At 36.7% G+C, this 26,822-nt stretch overlaps 1 protein-coding gene and 1 pseudogene across 1 annotated transcript in view; one reads left to right on the forward strand and one right to left on the reverse strand.

Moving 5' to 3' along the window:
- The window catches only part of LOC140148677 (MICOS complex subunit mic25-a-like), a 358,926-nt gene that overhangs the window by 170,329 nt on the left and 161,775 nt on the right, over positions 1 to 26,822 (forward strand). The gene's annotated exons all lie outside the window — the stretch shown is intronic.
- Positions 13,593 to 26,822, reverse strand: part of LOC140148670 (uncharacterized) — a 77,265-nt pseudogene continuing 64,035 nt past the window's right edge.

Below are 26,822 nucleotides of genomic sequence, written 5' to 3' on the forward strand. Positions count from 1 at the left end.
TTCCTTGCATACACAAGGCAGAAGGCTTGCTCCGACATCTAAACTAAACCTGTATCCTCCATAGTCTAGTCCACTAATTCCTTACTTATCCTACAATTTTGATCCGATATTACTCTCATTTAGCCATCTCTTTTACTGTCACTGATTGATTATACTCTCGGCGGATGTGACTGATTGTCAAATACGATATAGCTGTCCTAGCTTCTTGTAAAGACCGGATGTCTTTGTTATTGTGAGAACCCGTCGCTAGGCAACCTCATCTCCTATGATAGTTATTGATGCTGCCGGAAAAATATGTGAGATGATGTTTAATGTAAACCTTTTGAATCAGCTGTGAACATACAGTGTGGCAACTTCCATAACCGTTTTATAGCATGGAATGGTGATGGATGTTATTTTGCTTCCTATTTCCAATAATTTATAACCTTGATGTTTCCTTTCACAGAAATATTAATAGAGCATACCAAATATTCTTTGCCTGATGAATTCATTTTCCGATGAACAGTGTAATTAAAGCTAGTAATGTTATAACTACATGTAACACTCAGCAAATTTCAAATTTGTTAATTCACAAAACTGGTAAAATAATAGTAATAAATGTCAGGCAGCTTTAAAGCCAAAATTAAAGAAATGGCACTATCTTGAGTCTATGGGAGACTTATTATCACAATGATGATAATAAAACAAACTAAGTATTGATCTTCATCTTCCTTAACCTTAACCCGCCTGAATACTACAAAATACTACTTGATATATGCGCTGTTCGTGCATGCATCCCATGTGGTGTGATGACGCAATCGCCCTAAGTGATATATAGGCACGGTTTCGCTGGCCAGCAAAGCCCAAGACCCGTGGCAAAGTGTCGCCGACCAGTGCCTGGCATGCGAGGGGTCTCGGGTTCGAATCCCACCCAGAGCAAACAACTTCTTTCCTTCTTTTCTCTCTTTATTCTTTCCTTCTTTCCCTTCCCGTCGCGAAAAGCCCTTAGGGGTTAGGGTTAGGTTACCACTATCGAAACTCAGTATAGGCTTCCTTAACCCTAACCCGCCTGAATACTACAAAATACTACTTGATATATGCGCTGTTCGTGCATGCATCCCACATGGTGTGATGACGCAATCGCCCTAAGTGATATATAGGCACGGTTTAGCTGGCCAGCGAAGCCCAAGACCCGTGGCAAAGTGTCGCCGACCGAGTGCCTGGCATGCGAGGGGTCTCGGGTTCGAATCCCACCCAGAGCAAACAACTTCTTTCCTTCTTTTCTCTCTTTATTCTTTCCCTTCCGTCGCATGAAAAGCCCTTAGGGGTTAGGGTTAAGGGTACTACACCCTCTATAAATTTGTGTCTATTTTTTGCATTTTTCTCAAAAACTAATAACACAGTGGTAACTAAAAAGTTATGTATATTATAGGGGCAAGGAATCCAATTACTACACTGGAATTTCAGTGACTTAAGTCAAGCGGTTTGTTATTTATGATCAGAAATAAGGTACCGCTAGGATGTACCTCGCTTCCTATCATATATACTGAACCGCTTGTCTTGAGTCACTGAAATTTCAGTGTAGTAATTGGATTCCTTGCCCCAATAATATACATAACTTTTGTTACCAGTGTGTAATTATTTTTTTTTTTTTTTGCAAAAATAGACATAAATTTACCACATGTAGTACCCCCTTAAACATGTAAACATTACAAATATGTGCAAAAAATTAGGTTTGAAAAAAAAATGAAAAAAAGATGGTATATTTGTACGCAACTCACTAGTGTACAAACATGTATTTAAGATGCCACTGGATGCTCATGTGAAACATCTTTGTCTATGCGTTGACTTTACTACGAGGCTGCACAATGACAACAGCGTCAAGGTGTCAATTTTCATCCTTGAATTCTGGCTTTAAAATTAAGAACAATTTTCATTTTTGCACTAATTCGAAACAAGATTTTTTTTCCCAAAAAATATTGAAAATTGTGCCAAGTCAGAGAGAACACAATATTGGCAGGGTTTGAGCATATAGTGAATGGCCCTTTACTATCTATGGTTTGAGCCAATAAATTGAGCGAATGGCACCTGTAACCATTTTTGCAGTTTTAAAATTCCCAACCCAGGGATTTTTGTGTTCACAGTACTGCATACAAGTGATTGGTATGGTACTGGAGCAAGGGAAAAATCAAAGTTGGAAAATATAAAATACTGATAATTGCCTGTTTTTCTGCACAATGCAAATACTATGTCAGCATCCTTTAAAAGCACTCATTGGTCCATAGAGGCCAATGTAAAGAGAAATCAGGGTGGGTGCTTTACAGTCAAAGGAGATGGTTTCAACTTATTTTCCAAGTTACTCAGCAATTATCATCCTATTCCCTCTCCTGCAACAATCCCGGGGGGGTCACTCCCATTGTGGCCTGTACACCATCCGCGATAATCAACTTTTGAAAAGCACCCTAAACAAGGATTTAACCCTTGGCTAAAACGACACCCTAAACAGGGATTTCATTCCTAACATCAAATTTCATACCCTAAATTTCATTTCAGCGATTTAGCAGTTGCAATTTTGCTACCCTTTTTCCAATTTTTCATGTTTTTGACACCCTAAACGCGATCACGCTAGCACAGATCGTGTCTTCCCACTAAAAAACTGACCCTTTTACGCGTTTTCATTATCGCGGATGGTGTACAGGCCACAATGGGAGTGACCCCCGGGCAACAATGCTCATCAGAATTTGAGATGTCTTCAACGAAAATATGCTGAAGGTATAATCAAGGTGAGTTAAGGTGGGCTCAAATGGGGTATAGTAGTAGAGGTGCACTTGTGTGTACATGTGTGTGGGTGAAAGATCAGACTGATCACAAAACACACAACTTGATAGGTTTTACAGTAGTATTATCGGTTACATCTTCGGCATCTTCCACTTCAATATCACTTGTAACCTTCTCTTAATTGCCCACAGCACTACACACTACTTCAGGTTACTTCCTCGAAACCTTCAAAATTGGGTTCCCTTTCATAAGAATCAAGTGGTTGTCAGCCACAGCGCAGCCAAAACGGAGGATGGGGACGGGGGTGTCTTAAGTGTCAGTGGCTTAGCTGGAAATTGAGCTTTGGCATTCCTTTGAATAAAATTGTCCACAAAAATATTGAGCACCTACTAGAGGTTCATGATACACAAGATTGATATTGGCACAATCATCTTTATAGATTTTTAAAGTCATGATCAACATCTGAATCTTAACTTATTTGGGATTTAATCATGTTTCAGTTATTCATCACTGCATAACAACAATTTATCTGTGTCATCTGCATGGTTTACTTTGTGAGGGAGGCCAAACAGTGGAGGTGCCCTGATTTTTTTCGGGGGGGGGGGGGCATTGGGGGAAAAAGTGAATTGGGGGTGCGAAATCAACAAATTTTGTGTTTTTACTGGGGAAAACAAGAGTTCTGACTATGGGACATCCCCCCATGCCCTCAGTCAGAACTCTTGCCCCCCTGTTGCCCCAATGTTTGGCTCTTGTGCAAAGGTATAGGACGAGTTGTTGAAACAGAAGTTTCACATTATGCCGAGTCCATGTAAGTCTTGCTTCCATCTGTTTGATCAGTGAAAAGAGTGATACTCAATCTTTAAGTACCTACATGCCTAGTCTCTAGCACAGTTACAGCTGTAATGTAAAGTCAGAAATTGCCAAAAATCTGTAACACAAACAGTGAATGAATTTAACCTGTGTTTCATGCTACAGAGGCTCAGAGTACAAAATTCCTGTGGATGCATGGCGACTGCTGATGAGTGTGCCCACACGTTCGAGTTACCGCACTTTTGTATGATAAATTGATTTGATGGCACAACACCAGCACGACATACCCAAGTTTGTTTCCAATGATATTTGCACTCTTCACTTGACAGCATATCGTCACCTTACTACGATAATTGCTAAAGTCATTTTTTGTAATTTTGAGAACAAAGTACAAAGTGTGGTTCAAGCATGCACCAGTTACATAATCACCCTAATTATTTCGGATTATTTCCTTTAATTTGTATCATTATCATTTGTTCTTGAGCAAAGATTGGTGAATAAATATGTTTAAATGCATGCTTGAACCATATTTTGTACTTTGTTCTTAAAATTACAAAAAATTACTTATAGGCAATTAGCAATTAGTAAGCTGACAATATTAGTAGTACTTCAATAATATATCCAAAAGTATCACATACAATACATAGTACAAACCCCTACATACATCCATCGGTACAAAAACATGATTATATACTTAGTCTCCAATTTTCAGGCAAGACAAAATATCACACTTATTTATTTAGCATTTTTTCTAAACAGGATTGTAAATGTCATTTCATTCAGTAATGTTTAGGCAACAACAGAACATTGGCACACAGTGTCATTGGCCCGATATCTTCATGGCAGAAATCGCCATGGTAAGTTGAATCCACAGCCACGCATGGCCATTTTGTTCCGACCTGTTTAATAGTTTTGAGACGCATAATGAGCCGAGGGACATCCGAATTTTGGTCAGTTTTTGAGCTCAAGACGCACGCTTCTTTCTCAATACGCAAGCTAAGAACTATCATATCCTTTCAACACATATGTTCAAGTGCAAGGAAATAAATATGGCTTCTTTAGAACAAAAAAGGAGATATTCATCATTTTCTACCCCGGTATCCAAAGATTTATCGCCTGAATATCAAATCGTACATAGCACATTCACGTGTATCGATCCCGTATATTCATTTAGTGTCTCTGCTGTACAATGTAATTATTAACCAGGCGATGTCGGTGTGTGGCACTACCAAGTCCTGAAGTCACATGACACTGAAAAGCACCATGAGAAAAGAAAAGTGGCAAACCAGATCCTTAGATTTTTTGTGAGCGTATTTATAATAACACTTCATCTAGATGGCACATATTCAACACTGTATCATCTGCCATGCGTAACGGTACGATATTCAAGATATAACAAAGCAAACAAGATGAGGCTTATCAAGTCATGTCATAATAACTGAATTGTCTACATGAAAATGTTATTTTACTCATTGATGTAACTTAACACTGACTTCAATTTGCGCTATGTAACATGTTCTTGCATTTCTTGGAATTTGAAATGCAATAACTTGAGGGACTTTCCCTCCATGCCAGTCAGGCATTAGTTAGCCGATAGCTGTGCGTACGTATCATCAGCAGAAGGGGGCAATAGAGTTTGACTTCGATAATATTGACTTAGCTGGAAAATCAAAAATACTACATATAATTTTTCAAGTTTATGCTCAGTCCTGTTACTACCTTGTCAAATTTGATTCCTTTTGAATGACTGCCAATTGAAGATACAGATACCGTCAGCAGGGCCGGATTTACCATAGGGCCAGATGGGCCCAGGCCCTCCAAATTTTGGGGGCCCCCGAAATTGCTCTGTGCATGTGCATCTTCCATTTTAACCGAAAAATACCATGTTTGGACTAAAATAGGGTACAAAGTTTGTAAAATTTTGCCCAACTGGCCTGATATATAGCAAAATTCAGCTTCAATTGGGGCCAAAATAGTCTAAAATTGAAATTTTTCGCTCGCTTCGCGGGTACGGTAAATGTCCTAGACTAGTAAGATCTAAAAACTTGCGTCACGGTGCATTTGGGCCCCCAAATTTTGGCCTGGCCCAGGGCCCCCAAAAAGGTAAATCCGGCCCCGACCGTCAGTATTACGTGGAAAAGGGAAAATTTTGTGGCGTGTCGCGCAATTTCGCGCTGCGAAAATCGTTGGGACCTTGGCTATGATCCAAAATATCATCAACAAACTTTTCACAAATGTAAAGAAACATGACAGTGTGATAGAATTAATTCTGATATTCTATACACACAAGCAGATAAGAATTGATTAAAATAAAGTGATCTTTATAATGAAACCTACATTTTTACTGCTGGGTTATTGATAACATGCCATTTAGCCTAGTAATGTGGCTTTTTGATAACCTCTGTATACAGCAGCTGTAAGATATAGCCATTCAATGTATTATTCACTTGTTTTGCTGATAGAGAAAATGTTCAATAAAAAACAACTGTCCAAAAATGCAATAAAAGAAGAAATCCTGCATATTGGATAATTTTTTTTAAATTTGCAAAACAAACGCACCCACACTGCATGGTTTCCCCCATTTTCTTCTGACTCTCCTTATTTTTAATAGTTTAAGCCCCCACCTTTTAGGCTGAATCAAAAATAGAAAAATGAAGAAAAAAAAGCTGTATGAATTTCTTTAAACCTTTGTTCTCCTGACATTACACCGGTAATTCAGGAAATCTGACTATTTGGAGTCCCTTTGTTAAAGAGGGGAACCATTTTTACCTTACCGTCTCTTTCAAACAGGAAGTGTTACATTTGAAATATGACATCCAACAGATATGACTTTAGAAATCAGTACATCTGATATGAATGTTCATTATGTTATCACAATTTTAAGTATTTTTTCTTGAATTACCTGTAGGGAGTTGTTACCTTACCACTAGGGCATTCCTCAGAATGCAAGTACTGTCAAGCATGAAATTGTTTGTGAATTTCGCGAGTAAGATGGATTCAATTTTCATGCTCGCAAATATATTTCTTTTTCTTTTTAAAGAAAATTTATCAATTTCTCAGAAGTTACATGCTGCAGCTGCAAAATTGATGGTTCTTTTCAAATTACATTTTTATACATTTTTGCTGCAGAAATATTGTGTTTTACAGTATTTTAATCACAAAATATGCATGCATCTAACCAAACCTGGATATTCTGATGTTCATACCAATGCTTGCAAAAGCAGAACAAATTTGACTTGTTACCAAGGCAACATCATCAGTAACTGCTCTCCTCAATGAATTCATCATACATTCAATGTGCAATGAAAATCAATTCTGACAACTTGTGTGAAGAAAATATCACAATTTTTTACCCAAACCCTGGTACAAGTGAAGTCTATTGGCAGACTCTACAGCAGCATAACACAAAGTGTCAATCACACCAGAGATGTCAGCAGATATCCTTGGTCAAACACATTTCACTTCACCACAGTACTGATGAGTTCAAATACAAAAGGTGTGGTTCCTTTTGCACAATATGCAAACTTGGTGCTTAATGGTTTATAAGGTGTGTTTTAAAGGCCAAATTGGTCAACAGCTTTCTTCAACTAGTACAAGTGCAATGATCTTAAGGGATTGGAAAGTAATGTTTGCACAGTATTTTTGTGGGACCTGAGAGCACATCAGACACATCAAATTGACTTTTTCTGTGAATCCCATAAGCCTTTGCGAGTACAGCTGACACATCGTCATCATCCCTATATCTTCGTGTTAAAAATTGCTGTGATAGTACAGCCCCAGCGAATCCTCTCGTTTTTTAACAGCTACGCATCGCGATTTTGTTCGAGATAGGCCGAGCTACTCAGGCTAAGCATACCATAACTATCATATGAGGTACCACAGCGTTTCTATATTCTACACATTATTACGATTTGTGCATGCTCAAGTACCCCATATGATGTTTCTATTACAAGAAAAAAAGTTGTTTTCAGGTAAAACCAAGGTTTTATTTCCAGTACACTCACTCGAAAAGCAGTACACTAATAGCGGGGTCTTGCAGCTTGCTGTGGATATCTTTTACAGCATTTTTAATGTAAAAAATTTGAAATCCAACGTAAAAATTGAGATATAAAGGAACACGTTTAGCCCATTTAGTTAAGTTCCAGGTGCACGTCCTATAACACAATGCATATGTACACTTTCTTTATCTGTGTCAATAATAGAATATTGATTTCAACGGAGTATTGAGCTGTATGGAAAAAAATATTTATAATACAGGGTGTTGACACTGTGCCTGAGATGTCGTCATTTGATGTCACGCTGACTTGCAATGCGCAGTAACGATGCTCAATAAACGATGAGCGCATCGGTGCAGATCAGCGTGACGTCAAATGACAACATATCAGGTGTGCTCGCAAAGGCTTATGGTATTAACTGAAAAGGTCAATTATGGTATTCTGAAAACTAGATGTCCTTCAGATATAAAATAATTTTTTGAAATTTGCAATATAACAATTTTCAGGTAAATTCTTTAAAATTGACATTTAACATTCCTCGAAGTAAATCTAATGATATTTGAATAAAATGTATGTAGCTGGGAAGGAAAGCAGACAATCATTTGTAAACTTTGACCTTTCATAATGAAGATATACATTTTTTCCCAAAAAGACCTATAAATTCTAGATCTTTTGGGGAAAAGATGTTCAGGATCAGTTTCATATGGGTAGACCAGGACAAAAAAGCAGTACATTCCTTGCCCAGGAGAATTTCAAGCTATAGTCTATTTATCTACCTCCAGTCACCAGCATTAGCTTTCAAGTTCAGCGTGTGCTGCGTTGGCTTAGCGTTGTTTCTTGCGTGTACATACTCAACCACTTTGATCGCGCAAGTAAAAGTATGTACATGCACCAAGTAACGCAAAGCTAATGTAGAACACGCTGAACATTAACGCTAGTGCCGCTGACTGGAGGTAGATATATGCACTATAGCTCATTCTTTTCACGAGTACAGAAATTAACACTGAGGGGGCTCGAACTTGTAGCATCAAGCACTCATGCATCAGAGTCTAGCGCCTTACCAACTGAGTTATCTGCACTTGCTTTTTGTCTGCACGTTTGTTTCTGTTATCATTTCTTTCCTTCTTTTTTCAATCAATCAATCAAAAACATTCATAAAACACCAGTTTCATTTCAAAATAACTCTTATCAGATACATTATTTACAGAATGCCTGAAGAATACAAATAAGTTTTCAGCTTTTTTTTTTTTTTTAAAGACATTTTTTGTCACCTCTTCCCTGTGGCTTTGTGGAAAAAGTTATGCCAGGCACTGCTTATTATCACATTGGGGAAAAAGTGCAAACAATAGAGCTAAAAACAAGAGCTGTTACCGCCCACATTTTCCAGAAGACCAGTAGATTACGGTTAAACAGGTTAGGTACAAGCAATGCTGTCCTAGAATATAAAACACAATTGTTTTTCTTAGTATCTTTTCCCAGATGTAGCATATCTATTAAATTGATTCCGCTAACTTATGCAGTGAACAATGCTCATTTTGCTAAATTTGATTTATTTGAGTGGATATTCCTCCGTAATGAGTTTCACTTCAACACTGCATATTTTTTTCTCTCATCAAAAAGGACTATCCCAATTGTAGACAAGATTGCATCATCTGCTGAAGATGCTAGTCAATCTAGAGAAACATTCCAAATGAGCGCAAAATAATGTAGTGTTGAAGGTAAACTCTTTAATTGCTTTAATTTAGTTGGGGTGAAAATTGTATATATATTTTTAATAGAAAGCAAAATTACACTTCTACGCTATTCACAAAATGGTACACTCACCATAGCACTTTCACGGCATCAACAAGATTTTTATAAATTTTTCTTCTCAAAATATATTAAATATAATAAGAAAAATTTATAAAAATCTTATACTACTGAATGGTTCATCACATTTAGACTGAAGACACAAGTGTTCAAAATGGAATTGTTTGTGTCGCTCATAGTCTTATGCCTTATTCACACTTGTTTCATCCATTTGAAACGAAACTTGTACTTTAAACACTGGAAAATAACCACATCAATGATTTGCAATAAAATCATTTTTAAATGTTCTTCTTCGAAAATAATTTGTACAATAGAAATGTGTTAACCATGAATCCAACAGTTCCCCAAAAATCAATATTTTAAGTATGGATTTTAAATCACAGTTTATTTTTAATTTGACAATATTTTGACTTAATACTCTCAAACCTGTTTTGATTGCTAAGCTCTAAAAACAAAAGTGTTTTTCACCTTTAAAAAAATTGTGTTATTGCGTTTACATTTTCTTGGTACAAATTATCATAATAACCAATTCATTGTCCTAAAAAAGCCATGACTGAACATTTTTTTAGCAATATTCTGATCTTCTGGAGAATTGTTTTAAAATCCATATATCATTTATAAAACGTCTTTTTATTCAAACATGCCCGAATGAACCAGATTGTGTCACATATTCGACTTAATTGGTGATTTTAAAAGTATCAAAATGATGAAATTAAGTAAAAACAGGGAATGATAGGGAATTTTGGCTTTCATGGGTCATTTTGACTTTCATGTCATCATTTTATCAAGCGCTCCCAAACACAGAAATACAGAAAAACGCAGTAAAAATGAATCGATCCTGAAATAAAAATGAATTCTGCAAGACATGAACACATTCAAAAGAACTGCACCTAGAATGTTGTAGTATGCAGTAAAAACATTATCAATACACTTTGCATATTTTTCTAACCACAACTCTGATTGGCTGCTATATAGGAGTGTAAATTTAAAACAAATGCACAATAAAATGTCTGCTTACATGGAAATATCATTCCTTTTTATTTACACTGCAATATTTTACAACAACAAAGTATTATACTTAATGAATACAATGCTGGTTTAATACAAATAATGATACAATGTAGTCATCCACTACTATGTACATGTCTGTTTAGGAAAATTCTAGTACTGTTTATATTTTAATTCCATCAAATATTCATCTTACTTCCAATTTGACGCATACATTATTCAATATACGGATAAAGAGTTCACAAGCAGAATGTGATAGATTCCACTGCTGCCTCATGGTTTTTTTAATCAATATTGTTAAAAATGGTGTTCTTTCAGACTAAATCCTCTATCGTCTATTATATACTGCGCATGTACTTGTCTTATGTAGCAGCGATTGAATAACTTGCTGTTCGTATCATGTAGGACTCATGAAAATATTCTCCTTGTGACAGAATCATGCGCTGAAGTTCTAAAATATGACATGGAAAAACAGTGGCATGATCGACAGGAATTATATAAATAAACGTCGATCATGTCACTTTTTTCCATGTTATATTTTCTCTACAGGGAGGAGAGCAATTCATTTCTCGCATTTACAGCCCTAGCTACTATGGGCTATTTGCAGGGAGGACCGCTTGTAAGTTTGAATTTCAACCAGCCTAATCACAAAGCTCCTGTGGCCAAGTGGTTAAGGCACAGGTCTTGTAAACCCGAGGTCCTGCGTTTGATTCTTGGGGCGGGATCACTTTTTCTGCTTGTCTACTTTATTATTTGCGACGGTGAACCTGGTGAAAATTTTTTGTTTATTTCTAAAATATGTTTTCAACAACAGATCATGTTCCCCGAGATGATGATCCCATACCATAGTTTTCAATGCCATACTTGCACTAATTAGAGTCCCCTAATTAAGAAATATGTAATTGCATTATTAAGGGATCAGATAACAACATTTGCACAGTATTTTTTGTGGGACATGAGTACACATCAAATTGCATTCTGAATATAAATACAGTACTATCCTTCTATAAATATCAAATAATTTTGAATTATAATAAAAATTTTATGGCAAATTATTAAAAATTGATATTTTTGACATTAAGCAGTCCTTAAAGTAAACTTTATAAATATAATGATATGTACTTAAAGTAGCTGAAAGGAATAGCCGTCCATCATTTGAAAATTTTGATCTTTGTATTGCAAGATATACATTTTTTTCCCAAAAGACCTAAAAATTATATCACAAATTTCAAAAAATCAATATTATTTGATATCAGAAAGACATTCCTCGCATTCAAAATGCAATTTGGTGTGTCTGATGTGTTCTTAGGACCCATAAAAATACTGTGCAAGCGTTGTTATCTGATCCCTTAACATTATTATTACCAAAATAAACAAGGCAGCCTTTGGATGTATCACATTTTGTATCTCAACTCTAAACAGGTGAATTCATAAACAAGTCATATAAACAAGAAATCTCTTAGTCATACCGTAAAATTCCGTCTACAAGCATATATATGCCTCTAAACGAGGTTTTTTTGACACAAGAGACGAGAGGCAGACACTCTCAACAAAAAACGTTATTTGGAGTTTGAACAACTATATTACTGATAAAGGCGGCTGTACAAACATGTATATTTGTAAGACCAATCTATTGCAATGTTTTTGAGAAGGGTATTGGCCTTTCATATCTTTCGTTTAAAAAACCCTCGTTTAGAGGCATATATGCTTCTAGACGGAATCTACGGTATACTATAGAATTCCATCTACAAGCATATAAAGCCTCTAAACGAGGGTTTTTTGGGCGAAAGAGACAAATGGCAGACAAACTCCACAAAAACCTTATTTGGAGTTTGAGTAACTATATTATTGTCTATTGATACAGGTGGCTGTACAAACATGTAATATAAGACCAATCTATTGTAATGTTTTTTAGAGGCATATAAGCTTGTAGATGGAATTGTCATGATTTTCTATTACATGGAATATCTTAAAGTATGGAGTTCCTTTTCATTGTCTGTATCTTTGGTCTTATTTGATAGAAACTAGTGACGTTTTTTGGGAAAGTGTTCTTCTTACAAGCAACTGGTGATGGGAGGGACTGGTCCATCGATATGTTTGAGGAAACAGCATATGACCACTAAACTGCTCAATAGCCTTTATTTCCTTATATCTGTTTTGGCATGAGTTAGAAACCATTCTTTAACATACATAAGGTGGGTGCATACTCTATGTCAGGTAAAGAACACTGACAACTGCAGAACACCAAGGACTCTGTGCAATACTACATCATCTATCTTCTTTATGGCCATTTTGACAAAATTGTATTTAAAGAATTCTCGCTTCATAGGACTTTTGGATAAAGGCAATGTTTCATTGGTCTGTGGCTTGATTGGAGTTGGGAATAGAAGTCTTTTATATTGTCAGTGGAAAGCCCATTATTTTCATTTTCTGAAAATTTTGGTACCAAATCTCATTTGGTATGGCACATTTCACTCATGCACTATCATCTATACCATACTATAGTTTGATCAGCTCGTAATGGTCTCGTAATTGTCTTGTGACATCTCGCCAGAATCATCATCAATTCTTAATTCAAGTCCTGTACTTTGTCTACTCTCTTTAACATACAAAATATAGACCAGGCAGGTCAACTACAGCACTCTTAACATGGGCTACTTTTCCGTGTAGTGGTAAAAGCCTAACATTTCCTGCCGATTACGAGCTGATCAAACTATAACATTGTCCATGCCAAACACATTTTAATATAGAAGATAGAGAACCATTTGCACCTCAGGACCAAGATAGGTTTTTTTTCCTGTGGTTTTAATAGTGAAGATTTCCTATTCAACTTTGTGCTACAAAAGCACTGAAAGGGGTTAAAACATGTTCAAGCTTTGAAGAAAATTCCACATGGGTGCTAATTAAGGAAGGGTACCAATTAAACCCATATTAATATTGTACGGATATCCCAAGTTGTGAGGAAGTTATCTCAAATAATCAATGAGGTAGAATCAAAGAGGACAGACTCCGCTATGTTACGTGTCGCTCATGGAGGCACCTTAATGCGTACCTTTGGATTATTTCGCTACGCACCCGGCAAACTTCGTAGTAAAGAGCATGACTGTTGTGCTAATAGTGCACACTAAGTACTGTATGCGAAATTCTTTGAAACGCTCAAGCTTAAAGGTGCAAATTATTGTTTGATTTTGGGCTCTTGTTGACCTGATGAGCGACAAACCAACATTGCATTTACCATAATATGGTGCAATATTGAGTCTGAAATATCATAAATCTCTGGAGTAATGGAAAATAATCTTCTTTGTGTGCAAGTGTACAAAATATACAGAATTTCAAACAAAATTAAATACCAAAAAAAAAAAAAAAAAAAAAAAACACAAACACATATTTTATGAAGAAAAATGGCATTTCTTAGAAAATGGCATACAAAACTATGCAAGTGTGTGCAAGGAGGAGGACAGTCACAAAATTCCAATGAAGTGGATGAAAGCAGATTTATTGAATCAACACCACAATATGTTTACCAAGACTCATCAGTAGACAGGTATTCATCCCTCCCCCGCCCACAAAGAATTTACACAGAGCTTCACTCTTGGTAGGCGTACAAGCACCGACCTCAACAAGTCTCAGGTGGCTACCATGTATTGTGATTCACAGAACAGTTCCTCCAGATTCGTTAAATTTTTCATCTACCACTAGTTTTTCTTTTTTTCATGAATAAGTTGAGAGTTTTTCCCCTAAGAGATGACAGAGAAATAGTGGATACATGATTGGATAAATTGGTGTGTCACCTGTGTACAATCTACCACTTCAAAACTCCCACACAGGACCCTGTGGATCTAAAAAGATACAAAAGAACTGTAGAAGTGATGATGTTGCTGTCCTGCGCTTCAAAATTTATCAAGGCTGCATATTATTTACAAGCTGCAGTTACTTTATACCAATGAAGTATTTCTTACACACACCAACACACTTCATATTTGAAATTTTACTTCATCAGTGGGTTCCAAGAAAACAAAAAGTTGTAAAATTTAAATAACATGGACACATTCAAATTTAGTGGAGCATGTGTCCATGTTATATCTTAGCACCAGTCCGAAAACTGTCTTCCTTGTTTGATCCATCTATATTGAAATGTTTTCCTTTCCTTTTTCTTCTGGCTTTCTTATCTTACCATCAATCATCATCATTTCAGTTTGATAATAATACCACCATGTTTCAGGGGGAAACTATGGTTTTGCTGTAAATTCTTACAAATTCTGTCCCTCACTCACTCAATCCCTGAGTAGGCAGTACATTCATTCTGTTGGTCTGACTTGCAAGGTTATCTTCTGTTGATTGTCCAGCACCTCCCGTAGTTTGTTCTCTGTCATTGTCAACCTCTGCTCAAGTATATTCACAGTCTGCAAAAAATAAAAAAATGCACACAAATCAGTTCTTCTTATCGAGACTTCTTTCAGTTCATCGTATCTAGGTGATTGTTTTTTCTTCACTGAATTGCCAGACTACCTGTGTAGGCTGTGTAACCTAAGAATTTCTAATACTAAATTGACTGGTATTATTCCTGCTTGCCATTATAAATATGAGACACAAATATAAACAAAACATATCATACGCATGCAGCATATCACAACACAAAATAACAAGCAGTATTTATGCAGTATTTTCTCGTGGATTGGCAGGTGACAACCAAAGCCCTTTGCGAAAACACACATCCCCACCCACAACTTGTTTATATCATACAAAGCAATTATAGTCATCAGGTTGGAGTAAGATTTTTTACAATGTTACTAACATTGAAACTTTATATGATATAAGAAGGACTTCCTGAAATGAGCAGGGCACTATAAATACAGAAAAAGTAATAGCAATAATTTGCAAGCAAGAATCTTGCAGAGGATCATTTTGCATGAGTATTACTATCATTGCTATTACCTGAAGCAAGCCACTCTGTAGTGAATCTCACATCATGAAATGATATTACTACACTATAAGTTTTCAATACTGCAATTCACATCATACTCATTGAAGGAGGAAATAAAACTTCACATCTGTTCATCCTGTAACATCAAATCGGGTGCAGGTGCTAATTATTCGCGACATTGGGCTATTCCAGTTGAAATCCATACACCCCCTTATGGAAGACATGACCTTAATCCTCCACAGTGAGCTTGAATTTCAAATGGGTTGGGGTGCATGGGTAACTCAATTTGATATCTACACCCCCTGAGTTTGACTTCAACAGGGGTGGATGTATCTCAACTGGAATAGCCCATTCCGTGATGGGAAGCCATTAATACCTTGTCACACTCATTTGGGACTGAGGAATCTGTAAATCCCACGAGCTGATCTTTTTGGAAATGACGCACCATATATTTCACATCCTAAACACGCTGATAACTATTTTACCTACACCTAATCCATCACATCCATATTCAAATTAAGTGTTTAATCTTCAACCAAGCATATGAAACAAGTTTTTCAACCAATGTGTCCCATAAATCTTAACGGTTGTTCAATTAATTACAAATCTGTTAATCATAATCTTGGCAGTATAATTCAACTGGTACAACGTGCCCGGTGACAGTTACTTGGAAGTGTTGTCACTGTGTGTGAGAAATAAGAAAGAGGGGAGATTAAAAATAGGAAATGAACGAGGTACTTGTCATAGTCATTTCTTAATGTAACACTTCCGTTATTGGACCGTAGCTTCTCAAATAAGGCGTTGTGTTTTGTACCAGGGACCTTGACCCTATTAAAACTTTTCACTTGGCTTTCTATTATATATAAGAAAGAATTTGTTTGTTTATAGTTGCGTGTTAAATTGTTTTATTTATTGGTATTATTACTGCAGGTTTAAGTACCGGTAATCAGTGTTTCAAGTAAGCAAAAAATGCCCTGGGCCATTTGGGCCATTGCTCTCAAAATCTTTCTTTCACAGGCCCGAATAAATTCATCAAAATCTATAGGCAATCACAATTCTAGTTGTATCTATAGGAAATCACAACTGATTATAAACAATTAGCGTGTTTATACTGAGCGTACGGCTTTTTGACCCGCTATTTTCCGGGCACAAAATACCGATCATAATCCGGCCACCGTTACCCAGCTTGTTTCTACTGAGACCAGAAAGCCGGGTCTCGCACGATGCACGGCATTTTTTTCCTGTAAACCGGAAGTACGGAAAACAAATTTCAACGAGCGCATGACGGTTGTATCCTAAATTTAAATGTCTACGCATGGCAGCTCATGGCATAGGACCTAATCACAATTTAGTATTTTCGTTAATCCAAATTGCATTAATTTACCAGTGGATCTAGTAATTGGCTATTATGATAATTAATTTACAGCCAAAATATAACCAACTCATTAACTATAAAGAAGTAGGCCTAGTGTAAGTAAAGTCATATCCACTTTACTTCATCAAGTTCATGCGAGTCACACATGTGGCCAGTGTATATAATATCAGAAAGAAGAAACCTACTACATTATAGGCCTATAATGCCCCTACTATAATACAAATAGAATATAAATCGCGTTATTTTTGCAACACACATGACCTCGACCCGGCAACCGATCACACGGCTCGTTTCTACTGAGCGGATTACACGCTTTGACCCGGCATGATCCACCTCAAGAGGTGCTTTGACGTACCGGCATGATCCACCTCAAGAGGTGGATCACGAAAGGCGAGCACATGACACGGCAACCGATTACCCAGATCGTTTCTACTGGGCTTGTTACCCACCATGACCCGGCACGGCACAGCATGGCACGGAATTTGGCCCTCAGTAGAAACACGCAGAATAAGGAACACATACATACTTTATTTTGTAGTATTTATTGAACATTTTATTCACAACAACTCAACAAGTTAAGTATTGCAGTAATCAGTGCGATCATGACGACTCATGAATCCAGTGCTCATGCAGCATACATCGATATGCAGCCAGAATTTCTACGGGCCCTTCGGGCCCGCACAGATGCTTTTTAGTGGGCCCTCACTGATTTTCACCGGGTGACGGCGCGAGGGCTCGTCTTATGTGAAAAGCTGCCGGTAATAGGTTTTTCTCAGTCCAACATGCATATATCTATATCCACATTTGGAAATATTTTATAACATAGATGAATCCCCAACAACTCTACATAAAGTTAATGACAATATAGTTGCTCACCAATGTGCCTGTGAGATTCACATACATGTAAGAAGTCCTGTATTCTGTCCCCCACCCCAACTAGCCTAATGTTACACCCGATGTTACACATATTGTAGAGATGAGAAAATAACACAAGTCCCCATGTTCCATTGTCCCCAACGTGCCTAATGTTACATGTGTTGTAAAATTTGAACCAGATACATTTACTCTGGTACTCTCATGTCTAAAAAGAGATCTTACACATCCGGTAGGGAAGAGATGAGGATGGTTTTATTTGTTGTAGTACTTTATTTTTTAATCAGACATAATGCTGCTAACGCAGTTGAATAATCCAATTCCAACCGGATATGCAGAGCGGAAGTGCAATTTTGAAATCACCGTAATGACATAAAAGGTGACACGAAAAGCTGCAAAAACAAGTCAAGTGGTGCACATTTTTAGAGGACTACTGCATGACAGCTAGTACGGTAGCAGCTGAGCAGCAGCACCAGTATAGGCAAGATGCCTACCCATGCCTGCCACAGCCTCACAGCTAGACAAGTCTTGCAATAGTAATAAAATCTAGAGCAAGATAATGATGAGTGTTGCCTTGCTGCATGCCAGGCTTGTGCCTGTTCTCTGCCTGCCTGCCTGCCTGACCACCTTACTCCATCACTGACGTCATCTAGTTCATCTCCTGTATGTATCCACGGTGATTAACTCCTTGTGTGGTGGATGCAGTGATGATGAAGAGGGGGAGGAGGATTATTCAAATTTTGAGTTGGGTAGCGATGGAATAATAATGATTACAAAAATATGATGCGATCCATGCAAAATAACTTGTATGTGATTAATGAAAATAATAACAAAGTCAATTTTAAGATAGTCAAACAAGTAGGGATTCTGTTTACTATTGTTTAAAAAGACCTTTTGCAATGTTTGCTTCAAGTTTGATGGCTTTCAACAAAGTGTATTGTTTGCAATGTGTAAATTATGCAGAACTGTAAGTCCAAATTGAATATTGTGGCAACCAACTTGTTTCTTTTTACAAATATCAAGCAACTCTATATAGTTCCCCCTCCCCCCATGTTAAAATTTCCTCTAAAGGGAGAATGACAATTTATTTCTCGCATTTAGGCCCTAGACACTACAAGCAATTTGCAGGAAGGAGATAAGATTAAGTGCCTTATTAATCATGAAGCTCCCCTGGCCAGGTGGTTAAGGCACAGGACTCGAAAATCTGAGGTCACGGGTTCGATTCCCAGAGGGTTCACTTTTTCTATTTGTGCCTTTTATTTGCGAAGACAAACCTGGTAAAACTCTTCAGCTTCATTTGCAACTCCAAAGCACGACCATGATGGCTTCATATGTTTCTTGTTCAATGTTTCTTGCACCAAATTGGTTAACACCCACACAGGGAAAATCCCTAATTACAACAAACTCATATCAATATCAACACAGTTGTCATCACACTGCAAAAAGCAATCATATACACTTTGGTGACTTTATACAAGTTTGATTTGTTTTGATATGTAAAACTTTTCACACATCACCATTCAAACTACTTTTTTTGCTTTCATCAAATATTATTGTAACAACATTGAATAATTTATGATGAAAACATACTCAAGTTCAACATTTTAACATTTAAAGTAAAGAGCAGCAGAATCTTGAAGCCCACTTCAAATTTTCAACAACTTTGCTATGAAAACTACATATCAGTTATTGGAGTTTGTAAACAATGATCAAGCAAAATTTTCAACAGATTAAAGTTGGTCTTAATAACCCAAACCCTTTTAATATCAGAAAAATAATTTCTGGTAAGGCGTAAAACATGTGTGGCATCTGTATCTGAAGTACTATAAGCAGGACTGTGAGTTGTAAAAACTGCAGGAACCTGGATGTTTGCATATGACAATACGGATTGTTTGATCGATTTAAAACAGGTTAATTTTCATGCATTTTGTCTATTTTTCGGGCAACTAAAAGAATCATTATACAAAATAACGCTAAAATTAGCTTTTTTTTTTTTTAAATTTCCAGTAAGAAACAAAAATATTGCCTAAATCTATAATAGGTTGAAAACTTCCATTTTTGGTGAATATTTCTAAACGTTTGTCAAAATTCATTAAAACAAATAAAATAAAATCATTACCTAGATCTTCATATCTAGTGTTTGAAAATAATTTTTAAAAATTATATGTTGCTCATTTTTTGGGAGTCAAAATCATACTTATGATTTTCTCCAAAAGTCAGCATTTTTATATAAATATGACATCACCGTTGGATTCGTCAGATTATTGTCATTCTATATATGTGTACTTTTATACACTGTCGACCAACAATTTAGCAGTTATGAGGCTAAAAATGTTTTCCATAATTACAGGGTTAAGAACAACCTTAAACAATGCTAATATGATGGTTTTCATGACTACTTTTGCAACAACCTTGGGCAAATCAAGTTTTGCTGACTTACATAATATGGATATGGACATAAGGTAACATTAAAAATTACAAAAGTCGTCACAAAGTTAATATTTTATAGGCAAAAATAAAAATAATAACATTATTCATTCCATTCAGGGCACGTAAGTAAGTCAGTTTTAGTGGGCGCTTATTTTTCCCATTGTTTAGAATCATTTAACATAAACTCCTCCCCCCAATAAAATATGTACAATTTCTATTTTGTCACATTAAACCACTGGGAAATGGTCTAATAGGGTTCCAAAAAGATTGTAGAATGATGTTTTTAGCTTTGCTCCAAAGCCGACTATTCATCCAATTGAAAGAAAAAATGACAAACCAGCCATATGCCCTCTGACACTATAGTAAAGACCAGCTGTAGGCCTCGGCTGCGCCTCGGTGAATGGGTGGGGTAGACCAATATCTGTGGGTAGACAGTATAATACTGCATAGTGGCCCTACTTGTTGGTGACAGGGAAGTGCTGGTTGGTGACTTATGTAGCTTGCCTAGAGATAGTGTAGCTTGCCTTTGGCAAACTCTGTACTAGGAGTGGTATTAATTTTTTACAGAATGGTCTAACCAGGCAGGGATTGGCCTTACATTTTCTTTACTAGTCACTTGCTAGGGTTTATTTTACTCAGGGATCACTGGATCTTCTAAGGTACTGCGAGGGCTCTGATTATACTCTTTACTCTGCTATATTCAGCAATGTTCTTCAGCGTTCTGCCGATTTGGCGCTGTTTACAGCATGAATAGAGAAGTGCAGGGGGTTCTGATAGGCTAATTGAATGACATCATTATCACCTCATGTTGTACACTTGGGCAAGTCACTTTACCTCACTTGCCTCTTTCTACCCTGGGGTGAAATGGGAAGCTGTTATGAATGTTGTCCATTGAGCACTGGCCAAAGGTATGAGCATGCCTTGGGCATTGTATGGCAGCTGACATATTCTAACAACAACAGAATAAATGTTAAGCGCTTTGATACATGTGAAAGGCGCTGTATAAATTTATCACTTACAGATATGGTAATGGCCACATTGTATTCCGAGAAATAAAATCTCCAGGAGACCATACACCAGGAAATTGATATGGTGTGGCACTTCTAGAAGACATTCATAAGTCACACGAAGATTAATTGCTCAAATAGATATACAGACACTAAGTGGTGCAATAAAGAAAGGCTATGGAGAAAACCTCTCACATGTTTCTGAAGATTGTAACTAAGTGCAAAATACAATTGATGAAGAAGATACAACTGACAAGACTTTTCCTGTTTTCTTGGACATGCAACCCAGAATAGAAACAGAATTAATCTTTAAAAAAATAAGCTAACTTACTCTTTGTTTGTAGAATAAGGTCATGTTATTTACTTCCACCGGTGGCAGGACGTACAAATGTCTTTTTGTGGACATGCAACCCAGAGAAACAGAAGCTTAAAAAATAAGCCAACTTGCTCTCTATTTGTTGAGTAAAGTATTATTTTGTTCAACCGGTTTCAGGACGTACAAATGTCATTGAAAATCAAGAACTGAATGAGATGTTTTATGTGTACAAAAACACTTATTTATGTCAAAATTCACCCACTATTTTCAGTTACGGGTCTTTATCAGACTCCATAAAGACTTGATAGGCATTTTTGTCATGGGATGGTAATTGCTGAGAAAGGTTTCTTAAAGTTAGGTCCAGGTGTGACGAAAACACTAGTCAAGACACTGCGCAGTCTGGTGAAGAACCAGTGAACGGGCTGCAATGTTACTGAAAAAGTACCATTGTCTGGGTGACTGTCAGACATTCAAGCACTATTTACACCTGATGAGAGTGAATTTAGAGTGGTTTGCATGAATGCAAATGAAAAGATCCAGATCGATTTCACTTAAATTAACATTTAGATGCTATGTGTATTGTAACTAAAAGTACTTTGCAAGCTTCAATGCAGTGGCAGAACCAGTGGCAGTGTCAAGGTGCACCAGACCCCTGTCAAAATCTCCACAGATCATGCCAAATCAGTTTATTTCACCTTCCGAGTCCCTAGCAATGTATGCAAATACTAGTGGATTTGCCCCTGGATCATGTTGCCCCAGTGCATAAAGGAAATCTATGGCTGATACATGCCATAAAAAATATAGTCATTATAATGGACAAAAACCATTATAACTTCTAATAAAATACCTGCCATACAAACAAGCTTGATGAAATTAACCAAAGGTCTGATTATCTAGCATCCTATATCTATGAACCATATATTATTTTATCATACAAATAAGCATTTTTTTAAATCCAAAACATCAAAGGTACTGTACCGGCTTGCTTGTATTGTTTATACTAGATACTAGGACCTTTGTGCATATTATATGCACACACTATATATATATTCTTAATAGGCCATGACCGCATAATTTCAACATTGGCCAACTCCATAATGTGCGAAAAAAGGTCAAACACAAGGTTGGGCAGGTGGAAATGTTAAACTCTCGTAAATCATTCTATTGCTGTTTTTTGCGGTAAATTTTGATTTTGATCATAATGTAGAAAAATCTTATTTTTAAAATATTAAGAATAATGGTATGATAAATTCATTCAGCGTTGACATGTTATGGGAATTACCATGCGTTCATTGTCATACTGGGTTCAACCTTTGGCTTCACCCAATGACACATGGTAATTCCAACATAACGAATAATACACAACATACAACATGGGCTGAGGACAAAACCTACTTTGTCCAAAGGTGTTAGATGGTGGTGACTACTATGCACAAAGGCACCAGCACTTTTTTCTCGGCTTTTCTCGAAATGAAGCATTTATGTTACTTACATGTGAATGTGAATGTGATATCTATTTTTCTCCACTGGACATTAAAAAAACAACATCCATGTATTGTAGGCCAGGCAATGTAACTGCTTGGGATTATAACTAAGGAATACCCCACTTCTCTGTTTTTTACTGATATATCAACACAAGAAATTTCCAAATTGAACATGACGCATGTGATTTCATCTTGTAGCTGTTAAATTTGTATGTAATTGTACGTTGGCAGGCAAAACAAATTAATTCAGAAGACGTCATTCTGTGCAACAAACCCACCCACAAGTTTCAGTATATATACACTTCCCCCTCTGGCTCACGTTTGATCCAAATTAGGCAGGACTCATGATATTCCAAATTGATATCAGATAGCGTAGGCCCAGCTGATCACAGGGAAACTGCAACAGACACAGTAAATACACAGGCATACTATGTGGGCTAACAAATATTAGTATATCACGGTATGGTTTTTCTGATGCGTGGAGACACTAAGAGCCAACTAATTCCAGCCTACATGATGCTGATAGCAGACAAAAATGGGAAGAGGGATACAGACATGATCTTTCATATGGGTTTGATTCTGTCCAGTTTTGATTAATTTTCGACCACATTACCTCCACAAGAAGCAGTCCTGTGCCAATTGGAAAAGATCAATTCATTACCCTATTTGGGCAACAGTCAAGTTCCGATACCTCTCTGACCTTTTTCATAACTCCAAAATAATTTGAAATCTAGCGAATAGTATAGTTTATTTTGGATGGCATCTATTCCCTCATCTGCATGATCGCATGAACAGAGCCCGGAGTGTGTAAGAGCAACTGATTATAAACTACCACAATAATATTCTTGACCAAATGTGATCCACTCAGGCTGAAGTCGGAAATTTTAAAAATTGAGCAACTACCATTACTAACTTGCTCAGTACCTACAATTACTGATGTTGAATCCACGGGTCTCTTGAATACTTGGCTGTAAAGTTACAAACCTTTTATCTGTCTATTTTCTTGTGTTTTTTATTGTTTTTTTCCTCACTTTTTGCTTATATCTCAGTTTCATTATTGCCGACTTTAGCCTGATTGGACCAGATCTGGTCACATTTTGACAGCAATAACTTGACAAGCAGAGATATGGACGTCAGTTGTCCAGTTGAATCTAACCGCATCTTACTTACCTGTGTGAGTACATCTAATTGTCCTACAATGTTTTCTAATGTCTTTGACAACGCTGGTGGCATCTCCTTCACTTCCAGAGGTACTGTGGTTGGACCTCTTGACTCGTCCAATGACATGGCTTCAGGTTGCTGGCGCCGATGCAGGTTTCGTCTCTCCATGTCTGCTGAGGTCACACCAAGGTCATGCAATCCATAGTCTGAAGCACCAGTGCCATTCGCTCCTGATGTCTGAAGCAGAAGGAAAACAATTCAAAAATAATTTTACCACTTTCATTTACTGTTAACTTTTCATAAATTGCCAGTTCAAATCAAAAGTAGGACATATGTCATTAATTATTCCCTATTGCAGAAAAATACAGCGCTAATTTTTTTGAATTGAACACATATATATACATCCATACATCCAAATACATACACACAGATGGAATACAACATCACATTGTGCATTGGTTCCTGTTTTGTATATTCTGCTGCAGGTTTTTAACAAAATTGTCTTGTGCGCTTTTTAATTATTAGACTTTGTTAGACTTCCTTTTGTTCAGCACCTTGAGGTATATGTGTAAGGCACTTTGTTGTTGTTGTTGTTGTTGTTGTTGTACCTTGAACACCACCAACAGATGAGGGTTCCCATACTTCAGCTATGACACAAGTTTGGTTGCAATATGATTTGAATTGTTCAGACGCCGCCAAATTTAACCAAAAACACAAATGGACGGATGGACAGAACACAGACGGACAGACACACAACCTGTGATGCCATAAGGTCTTTTCCTTCGGATGACCAAAAAGAGGGGCAAAAGGGAAAGCTTGTGATAAATAATGGTGCCATTATTTAAGAAATATTGTATGTCTATGACAAGCTAAATCAATGTTCAGCATACGATGGTGCCTGCCACACCCTTTACCCAGAGATATTTGTCTCCCTCCTTTACCTGATCTGAAAAAATGTGCCAACTATTGATGGGTGTGACAATGGATGTGTCAAGTACATATTGTTTGTTTTAAAAGTATATACAGTAGTGGCACCAGAAATTTTTCTAGGGAGCACGGAGGAGAGCAAAGTGAATTTGAGCAGGGTCAAAAATCATGAAATGTCTCCAAATTGCCACAAAAATTGTCATTTTTTATGGGGGGAAACTGGGGGTGAGGCAGGGATAAGATCTCCGGCTGTAGGGGGGGGGTGCCATTTACGCCCAATTGCACTGACACTGATATTTAGATGTGATAATCTAAATCATAAATCAAAGTCTCCATCACTTGTAACAGTATAACATTATGCTATACAACCAAAACAAGGTATTAGGATAAATTCTTTAACACTTGAGAAAGTTCCTGCAATCTTATTGGTTCTTAACCAGGTTCAGCGCATATGCGTTGACGCTATACTCGGACATGCTATTTGAACCATTCGGAGGTGCATAGCAACAATGAGACTAATCGATTCTAACCCTTAGGTAATTTCTTGTAAAATGTAATTTGATTAAAATTTGGTATACTTACGATTAATATTTTTATTTGAATGGAAGTGTTTAAGAATGAGAATAAAGGTATTGTTTAGTCCCTCAAGTGCATCAATTGTCTCACATAAAACATGCGTCATCATTATTTTGGGCGTAAAACAACCCGGCTTAGCCTCCTTGTTTTAATGAAAATAATGATGTTGCCCGTGTTATATGAGACGATTGATGCATAACAGCAGCTGAAAACAATTTTTCTTAATTGCATTTTAATTCCCCCTTTTTGTTTTTGCCACTGTGAGGCCAAATTTCGTGATTTTACCTGACAACTAAAAACACAACAACAACAACAAAAACTATTCTTGATACTGGATCAAAAAAAAAATGAATGCGCCAAAATTCCAATTTTAAAAGCTATGGGTGCGGTCTTTTCAGAATACTGAGAAAAACTTTTTTATTTTCTCATCCGGAGGATGTAACTGTCTTTGTGTTAAGAGTAAAAGTGCATAGGGCATAATTTATTATACTTCAAAGGAGTTCATTTTATTCAAGTCGTTTCCCTGAAACTGAATAGTAACTAATGTAAATGTATTTTATTCATATGGCAATAAATCCATATGTCATTTTTAGTGTGCATCTCTAGGAAAATATTGTTGTGGGTGTTTTTAATTCTTTTCTTTTTTTCCTTGCTGTTACTGTTTTCCAGTTAACCCCCTGAGCACTACCTGCCGATCTAACATTGTCTCTGATTGGTCAATTACATGATATTTTCACTTTAATCACCAATCAGAATGGAGCTTTGCGCAAATAATTCACCCCAAATTTTTTGTGTGGTGAAATTATTCTAACAATGTTGCTGATTGGGCCAATTGATAATGAAAACTTCTTTTTGGCCAATCGGCAGGTAGTTCTCATGGGGTTAAAGTCAATTTGGACAATGAAGTATACCATGCATATCAACTATTCTATCATCCCATTTAGATTAGCTTCAAATTTCAAACCTAAATTAGGTCAAAATAACATTAATATATCTTGATAAGAGTGTATGTATTATAAGAAACGTAAGGCAAAAAAAGTTGTTTGCTTGTCCTCGTCTGACCGGCGGACCATCTTGGCAGTCCCGACAGTAGAACTTTTTTTGTTGAAAAAAGTGGGTTTTTTTTTTAATATTCCCAAAAAACTGAAGGTATAAAAGAAATTTTGTAAAATATCATTTCCTGCATGTTTCCCCCTGTCTAGTCGTACCTGGCTAAGGGATCCAATATTTCGCATTTATCATCCTCGGTGTCTACACAAGTAAAACATTATTGAACTTAAAAATGCAGTATTTTAAAGTCTGCCAAACATGTACATACAAATAAAGTAGGGTTTACCTAGAATTTGTCTTTGGTGGAAATTCTGTGGTCA

The sequence above is a fragment of the Amphiura filiformis genome, chromosome 3, assembly GCF_039555335.1.
Source record: "Amphiura filiformis chromosome 3, Afil_fr2py, whole genome shotgun sequence".
In the NCBI taxonomy this organism is placed as follows: Eukaryota; Metazoa; Echinodermata; class Ophiuroidea; order Amphilepidida; family Amphiuridae; genus Amphiura; species Amphiura filiformis.